Below are 8,810 nucleotides of genomic sequence, written 5' to 3'. Positions count from 1 at the left end.
TCGGGGGGGTTTCCCCCCGGGCACCCCCATCTCAGGGTCATCGGGGGAGTGGCCCCCCGTGCACCCCCATCTCAGGGTCATCGGGGGGGTGGCCCCCCGGGCACCTGCCTCAGGCTAGGATGCTGGAGGGGAAGAACCGCGGCGTTCTCTCAGGCACGTCGCAGTGGACAGAGGCGCCCTGCTTCCTGAGACCTCGGAGCTGCTCTCGTGGGCGTCTGATGTGAGACTCAGGTCCGCCTTTGTGTCCACAGCCAGCCCCAGAGGCTAGTGGGAGGAGAGGAGATTGTGTAAGACTTGGGAATAACACAACACACAGACTGCGCAGATGCCAAAGCGTTAACGCACCTTCCATTTAAAGTAAGACTGAAATGGAATCAGTGATGACCTGCAGAAGGTAACTATAAGTCAGTGGGATTCACAGGGGAGAGGTGTGTGTGGAAGGAAAGATAATTCGTGTTCTTACTTCATGAGAGGTGCTGCTCTCACTGTGCAGACTGCGTGGAGCTTTGCTTTCATTACAGTTTTAGGTCTTTGTGGCCTGACGTGACTGGATGCGTATTCCAGTCTGTGCCCGTGTTTACACCGGCCCCGCCACTCCCGTCCCACCACCCCCACCCACCCCCGCAGTGGTTTCCTCACTCAGTTCAGCTCAATTCAGTCACTCAGTCATGTCGGAATCTTTGCAACCCATGGACTGCAGCACACCAGGCCTCCCTGTCCATCACCAACTCCTGGAGCTTGCTCAAACTCATGTCCATTGAGTCAGTGATGCCATCCAGCCATCTCATCCTCTCTTGTCCCCTTCTCCTCCTGCCCTCAATCTTTCCCAGCATCAGAGTCTTTTCCAATGAGTCAGCTCTTCCCATCAGGTGGCCAAAGTATTAGAGTTTCAGCTTCAACATCAGTTCTTCCAATGAACACCCAGGACTGGTCTCCTTTAGGATGCACTGGTTGGATCTCCTTGCAATCCAAGGGACTCTCAAGAGTCTTCTCCAACACCACAGTTCAAAAGCATCAATTCTTCGGCGCTCAGCTTTCTTCACAGTCCAACTCTCACATCCATACATGACCAATGGAAAAACCATAGCCTTGACTAGACGGACCTTTGCTGGCAAAGTAATGTCTCTGCTTTTGAATATGCTGTCTAGGTTGGTCACATCTTTCCTTCCAAGAAGTAAGCGTCTTTTAATTTCCTGGCTGCAGTCACCATCTGCAGTGATTTTGGAGCCCAAGAAAATAAAAGTCAGCCACCGTTTCCCTTGTTTCCCCACATATTTGCCATGAAGTGATGGGGCCACATGCCATGATCTTCGTTTTCTGAATGTTGAATTTTAAGCCAGCTTTTTTTCACTCTCTTTTACTTTCATCAAGAGGCTTTTTAGTTCCTCTTCACTTTCTGCCATAAGGGTGATGTCATCTGCATATCTGAGGTTATTGACATTTCTCCCAGCAGTCTTGATTCCACCTTGTGCTTCCTCCAGCCCAGCGTTTCTCATGATGTACTCTGCATATAAGTTAAATAGGCAGGGTGACAATATACAGCCTTGATGTACTGCTTTCCCAATTTGGAACCAGTCTGTTGTTCCATGTCCAGTTCTAACTGTTGCTTCTTGTCCTGCATACAGATTTCTCAAGAGGCAGGTCAGGTGGCCTTGTATTCCCATCTCTTGAAGAATTTTCCAGTTTGTTGTGATCCACACAGTCAAAGGATTTGGCATAGTCAATAAAGCAGAAATAGATGTTTTTCTTTAACTCTCTTGATTTTTCGATGATCCAGCGGATGTTGGCAGTTTGATCTCTGGTTCCTCTGCCGTTTCTATATCCAGCTTGAACATGTTCACATACTGTTCTCAGTTCACATACTGTTCTCAGTTCACATACTGTTGAAGCCTGGCTTGGAGAATTTTGAGCATTACTTCGCTAGTGTCTGAGATGAGTGCAATTGTGCGGTAGTCTGAATATTCTTTGTCATTGCCTTTCTTTGGGATTGGAATGAAAACTGATCTTTTCCAGTCCTGTGGCCACTGCTGGGTTTTCCAAATTTGCTGTCATATTGAGTGCAGCACTTTCACACCATCATCTTTCAGGATTTGAAATAGCTCAACTGGAATTCCATCACCTCCACTAGCTTTATTCATAGTGATGCTTTCTAAGGCCTACTTGATTTTACATTCCAGGATGTCTGGCTCTAGGTGAGTGATCACACCATCGTGATTATCTGGGTCATGAAGATCTTTTTTGTACAGTTCTTCTGTGTATTCTTGCCACCTCTTCTTAATATCTTCTGCTTCTGTTAGTGAAAGTGAAAGTGAAGTCACTCAGTCATGTCCGACTCAGCGACCCCATGGACTGCAGCCTACCAGGCTCCTTTGTCCATGGGATTTTCCAGGCAAGAGTACTGGAATGGGATGCCATTCTGCTTCTGTTAGGTCCAGACCATTTCTGTCCTTTATGGTGCCTATCTTTGCATGAAATGTTCCCTTGGTATCTCTGATTTTCTTGAAGAGATCTCTAGTCTTTCCCATTCTATTGTTTTCCTCGATTTCTTTGCATTGATCGCTAAGGAAGGCGTTCTTATCGCTCCTTGCTATTCTTTGGAACTCTGCATTCAGATGAATATATCTTTCCTTTTCTCCTTTGCCTTTTGCTTCTCTTCTTTTCCCAGTTATTTGTAAGGCCTCCTCAGACAGCCATTTTGCTTTTTCTCATTTATTTCTCTTAGGAATGGTTTTCATGAACACCTTTTATACAATATCAAGAACCTCCATCCATAGTTCTTCAGGCACTCTATCAGATCTAATCCCTTGAATCTATTTGTCATTTCCACTGTATAATCATAAGAAATTTGATTTAGGTCATACCTGAATGGTCTAGTGGTTTTCCCTTTCTTCAATTTAAGTCTGAATTTGGAAATAAGGAGTTTGTGATCTGAACCACAGTCGGCTCCAGGTCTTGTTTTTGCTGACAGTATAGAGCTTCTCCATCTTTGGCTGCAAAGAATATAATCAATCTGACTTCAGTGTTGACCATCTGGTGATGTCCATGTGTAGAATCTTCTCTTGTGTTGTTGGAAGAGGGTATTTGCTATGACCAGTGCATTCTGTTGGCAAAACTCTGTTAGCCTTTGTCCTCCGAAGTCAAACTTACCTGTTACCCCATGTGTTTCTTGACTTCTGCTTTTGCATTCCCTGTGATGGAAAGGACATCTTTTTGGGGTGTTAGTTCTAAAAGGTCTTGTAGGTCTTCATAGAACCATTCAACTTCAGCTTCTTTGGCATTAGTGGTTGGGGCATCAACTTGGATTACCGTGGATATTGAATGGTTTGCCTTGGAAATGAACAGAGATTATTCTGTCATTTTTTAGATTGCCCCCAAGTACTGCATTTCAGACTCTTTTGTTGACTATGAGGGCTACTCCATTTCTTCTAAGGGATTCTTGCCCACAGTAGTAGTTATAATGGTCATCTGAGTTAAATTCACCCATTCCAGTCCATTTTAGTTCACTGATTCCCAAACTGTTGACGTTCACTCTTGCCATCTCCTGTTTGACCACTTCCAATTTGCCTTGATTCATGGACCTAACATTCCAGGTTTCTATGCAATATTGCTCTTTACAGCATCGGACCTTGCTTCTATCACCAGTCCCATCCCCAGCTGGGTGTTGTTTTTCTTTGGCTCCATCCCTTCGTTCTTTCTGGAGTTATTTCTCCATTCTTCTCCAATAGCATATTGGGCACCTACCAAGCTGGGGAGTTCATCTTTCAATGTCCTATCTTTTTACCTTTTCATATTGTTCATGGGGTTCTCAAGGCAAGAATGCTGAAGTGGTTTGCCATTCCCTTCTCCAGTAGACCACGTTTTGTCAGAACTCTCCACCATGACCATCTTGCGTGGCCCTCCACGGCATGGCTCATAGTTACACTGATTTAGACAAGGCTGTGGGCCATGTGATCAGTTTGGTTAGTCTTCTGTGATTGTGGTTTTCATTCTGTCCGCCCTCTGATGGAGAAGGATCAGAGCTTGTGGAAGCTTCCTAATGGGAGGGACTGGTTGTGGAGGAATCTGGGTCTTGTTCTCACTCAGGTGGAACCCAGATCCTTGCAGTGGCCAGCAGGCCCGCACCGCCCTGTTCCCGGAGCCCCTCTGGCCCCTCCTCACCCCATCCTTAGCCCACTCCCGAGGGGGCAGCGCCCCTCCCTGAACCCAGAACTCTGCTCCCCGTGCTGGGCGTCAGTCTCTCTGAGCAAGGGGTGGTCCCCGCCTGTCCCCATCCTCCCGGCCTGTGGTGCTTGTTTCAAGGCTCTTAGAACCCAGCATGCTTCCCAGCTCGTTTCCTGTCCACACCCCGTCATGATGCTCGGTAGTAGCAAGGACGGATGGTGAGAGAAAAGTCCCAGAAGTTTCCTGGTGGCCCAGTGGTGGGGACTCTGCTTTCACTCTTGGGGCCTGGGTGCAACCCTTTGTCAAGGAGCTAAGATTCCACAAGCCACGTGGTGTGACCGAAAGGCAGAGAGAGAGAGATAGCACTCAGGGGCTTTTCTTCAAATTCAGAATCACTGCATCCCTTCCTTTGGCTTGTTTATTCTCAGAGTGGACAGGACGGCTGGTCCACCCAACGCTTCTGGTCTCTAGACCGCATTTCCTTCTGCACGCATGTTCTTACTGAACCCCTCTGTTCAGTAACCAGTTACTTTCATTCATTACTACAATTTTGTATTAACTTCTTTTCCCAGGCAGACACAGTGCTAGGTTCCAGGCAAAAGTACACCTGTTCTCGGGAAGCTCACAGTCCAGTCAGGGAGGGCTTCACTGACCGCAGAACCAGAGCCCAGAGCCAAATGGGGAGCTTGCTGAGGAATCGAAAACGCGGGGAGCCCTCTGTGGCTGCAGCCTCTGCGAGTGGCCTGATCCCTCTGCAGACACACAGGCACAGGCTCCTCTCACCCAAGGCGCCACTCGCCCGTTTCCTCCCTGTGTGTCTGCGAGGCTCACGCGGGTCCGAGTGGACCTCAGCAGCCATGGCCACGTTGTCCCGAAGGGCAGCACAGCTGGGTGTCCTTTTAGGAGCAGATTCTCGTGTTCTTAAAATAGCAATAGAGTCAGGTAGAAATAAAGTGCCATCCTTGAAGCTGTGCCGGAGTCAGCGTCTCCCAATTTGTAACTGTAGTGAAGTGTGGCCGACACACTCAGGGCTGAAGCTGGACTGACTGTCCACCCCATTTGTATTCACAACAGACTGCTGACAATTACAGCGCGTTTCTGGACTCATTTTCATGCTGCGTGTGTAATTTGTCAACCAGAAAAGCAGTGGAATTAAGACAGATGGCTGACATGAATAGAGCTTATTTTTAGAAGGAAAACTGATTGGCGTGGAAATTTAATTTTTTCCGGCAGGAAACCTTGGAGCCCTTTCTCTGTGTCATTTGTTTAAGTTAATTGAACAAGAGAAGGTATCTGTTCAATTTTACAAGGGACTCCACGCTCTGCTAGTCTCGTTTCAAATATGGTATTAATCCTCTCGACAAGTCAGAGGAAACACCCTACCCCGGGAGGGGGTGTGGCGGGCCTGGGCGTTCTCCCCTCCATCTGGTGGTGCACAGGGCACCTCGAAGCCCTGTGCTAGTCAGTGTCTGGGAGGGGAGCCCATGCTGGACAGAGGTGAGGACGAGGAAGATGGGGAAATGCAGAGACCAAAAGGAAGAGGAACAAGCGTGTGGATGCTGGGACATCTGGACCAGTCTCGTCCCCGCCTTCAGCCAGCAGGAATAGGACGTGCTGATACCTCCCTGTGCGCCTCACCTGCTAAGGAGAATCCTGCCCTCTGCATCCTTTGTTGGGGCTGGACTCGGTTCGTGGGCTGTGCAAGCATCCAGCTGCTCAGACAGCAGCTCCTGGAGAGTCTGGTTTGCCAGCCTCGCTAGTCGCTGACCACTGGGTGGCATCTGCACCAGGAGAGGACAGAGCCTCTGGTCCTCCCCACCTGTGGTCTGTCCACACCCTCTGAGTGTCCGCACGGAGAAGGGAGGCCTTGCATGTGGATCTGTTTACTGAGAATTTTCCCCTCACTTTTGTTGCATAAGGAAGACTATAAAGCAACATTGTTCTCAAAATAAGGGACTCAATTGACCAGGGCTCTCTTGAACAAGAAGCCAGGCCCACAGTCACCATCCCAAGAAACTGACCCCCACGGAGAAGTTCCTGCTGGACACTTCCGAGCAGTGTTCTCAACCCCCGAGAGCTGTCCGCCACAAACCTGGGCTTTGCGCTTGGGCACAGGGACCAGTCATCACACCTCTGTGTGTCCTTCCTGAGCTTTCTGCAAACAACCGCAGGCAAACATCTGTGGATAAATGCAGCCAGTCCTCGCTGACGACAGTCAGGCTCAGGACTCTGGGTCTGAACAGAACTCGCCGCTGCGTGCTGGGCCCCCATCACCCAGACTGGGGCGGGGGCAGCAGCCAGCAGGGCAGCTTCGGGAGCCTGAGCCCGCCTCCACTCCCCAGGGACCTCCTTCCAGGCATTGCCCACTCCCCAACTCCAGCCCCACCAGGGACCCCACCACGGTGCCCTGCCCGCCCCGTGGCTTCCGGTTGGTTCCACCTGGGGAAACACCCCAGGAGGGAGGAGGGCAGCACTCTCAGGCCTGGGGGGCCCTGCCCACGCAGCCACCGCCTCTGGTCCCGTGATGGCTCCCCGCCCCCTGCCCCAGGCCATCGGTGTGGTAAACAGTTTCTTCTTTCTTGTTCACCTTGCATCCTGTTCCATCCTGATTTGTCCGTCTAGCCAAAGCTGTTCATCCAGTGGTCATGTATGGATGTGAGAGCTGGACCATAAAGAAAGCTGAGTGCTGAAGAATTGATGCTTTTGGACTGTGGTATTGGAGAAGACTCTTGAGAGTCCCTTGGACTGCAAGGAGATCCAACCAGTCCATTCTGAAGGAGATCAACCCTGAATATTCATTGGAAGGACTGATGCTGAAGCTGTAACTCCAATACTTTGGTCACCTGATGTGAAGAGCTGACTCATTGGAAAAGACCTTGATGCTAGGAAAGATTGAGGGCAGGAGGAGAAGGGGTCGACAGAGGATGAGATGGTTGGATAGCACCACCATCTCAATAGACATGAGTTTGAGCAAGCTCTGTAAGTTGGTGATGGACAGGGAAGCCAGGCGTACTGCAGTCCATGGGGTCACACAGAGATGGACACGACTTTGTGACTGAACAACAAAAATCCTAAAATTTTATTTGAAAAAAAAAAAGAATATACTATTAACTTTTTTAAAAAAAACCACCACTAATGATTTTAATCTTCTCAAGTTCCAAACGGGTCACAGCCCAGGAATTGAATGGCCGGCAGGCAGCTGGGGCAGAGAGGGTCCTAGAACCTCGCTGGCCAGCGTGGGACCCATGCAGCATAAAGACCACACCGTGGGCAGCTAAGCATCCTCTGACGAGCTTCACCAGCTGCTAAAGGAGCCTTTAAGACGTCTCCTCTAGACGGACGCACTGTGTGTTGACTTCCTTCAGTAACAGAAGTCACCCTGGTGTCCGAGCTAGAACTTCAATAACAAGAGGAGGAAGGTGCTGGGTCAAGAAAGGAAGTCTGGCATTTCACTTAACGTGGAGCCCCAGTGTGTTGTGGGTCATGATGTCAGCAGGGCCTGGCGGCAGGTTTCAAACCCAGCCAGGGAGAAGCACAGACTCCGCGCCCATCTTCCTCGGCGGTGAAGGGGCAGCGGGGTGGGGGCTGGCAGAGCACTCACTCTGGGTCCTCCTCCACCCCCTCAGGCATTCTACTCTCCTAAAGAAGAGAGTAAGTTTTTGTCGAGCTCTGCTTGGAGCCTTGGATGAGATGGGGAGTGAAAGCGAGTTTTCCTCCCTCTGAAATACGCGTCCTCCCCGTGGCGAATGTTTTGAAATTGGGTGAAGCTAACGCGCAGGGAAGAGCACTGCTTCTGAGTGTCGAATCCCACCAGGTGCTGTAGACTTTGTGAGCTCAGGGTCCCCTCCCCAACCTGCTCCATCCCCACAGAAAGCAGGACCAGGGCACAGGAGGCTGCGTCTGGAGGAGCCTATGGTGATCCACCCACAGTGACAAGGCATGAACTAACGCCTGCCTGGATCAAGGTCCACGTTCATCCATGACACCTGGCGTTGGAAGCTGGAGAAGGAAATGGCAACCCACTTCCATATTCTTGCCTAGAGAATCCTGTGGACGGAGGAGCCTGGTGGGCTGCTGTCCACAGGGTCGCACAGAGTCAGACATGACTGAAGCAAATTAGCGTGCATCCATGTGTGCATTGGAGAAGGGAATGGCAACCCACTCCAGTGTTCTTGCCTGGAGAATCCCAGGGACAGAGGAGCCTGGTGGGCTGCCGTCTATGGGGTCACACAGAGTCAGTCACGACTGAAGCCACTTAGCAGCAGCAGCAGCAGTGGTTGGAAGCCATCTGTCTTCACGGAGGAAAGGATCTTCTTTGCCATCTTAAGACCTGGGCTACACTTGCTGGGAAAAGGAGGAAGGTTAGAAGCCTGAAGGAGCATCGGTTCAGATAAGCCACGGCGCAACCTCAGCGCCGACCTGGCGTCTCCCGTCAGAACCGCGCTGGGTCTCCCCCCGCGTCTCCCGGTCAGAACCTGGCTGGGTCTACCCCCACCCCCGGCGTCTCCGGTCAGAACCGCGCTGGGTCTACCCCCACCCCCGGCGTCTCCCGTCAGAACCACGCTGGGTCTCCCCCCGCGTCTCCCGGTCAGAACCTGGCTGGGTCTACCCCCACCCCCGGCGTCTCCGGTCAGAACCGCGCTGGGTCT

General features: G+C 50.8%; 1 protein-coding gene across 3 annotated transcripts in view; it reads left to right on the top strand.

Moving 5' to 3' along the window:
• Nucleotides 1-8,810, top strand: part of RPS6KA2 (ribosomal protein S6 kinase A2) — a 275,569-nt gene that overhangs the window by 250,783 nt on the left and 15,976 nt on the right. The gene's annotated exons all lie outside the window — the stretch shown is intronic.

This window comes from Oryx dammah, unplaced genomic scaffold (genome assembly GCF_014754425.2).
Source record: "Oryx dammah isolate SB20612 unplaced genomic scaffold, SCBI_Odam_1.1 HiC_scaffold_4, whole genome shotgun sequence".
Classification (NCBI taxonomy): Eukaryota; Metazoa; Chordata; class Mammalia; order Artiodactyla; family Bovidae; genus Oryx; species Oryx dammah.
Note: the sequence above shows the minus strand (reverse complement) of the source record. Positions and strands in the feature narration are given on the sequence as shown.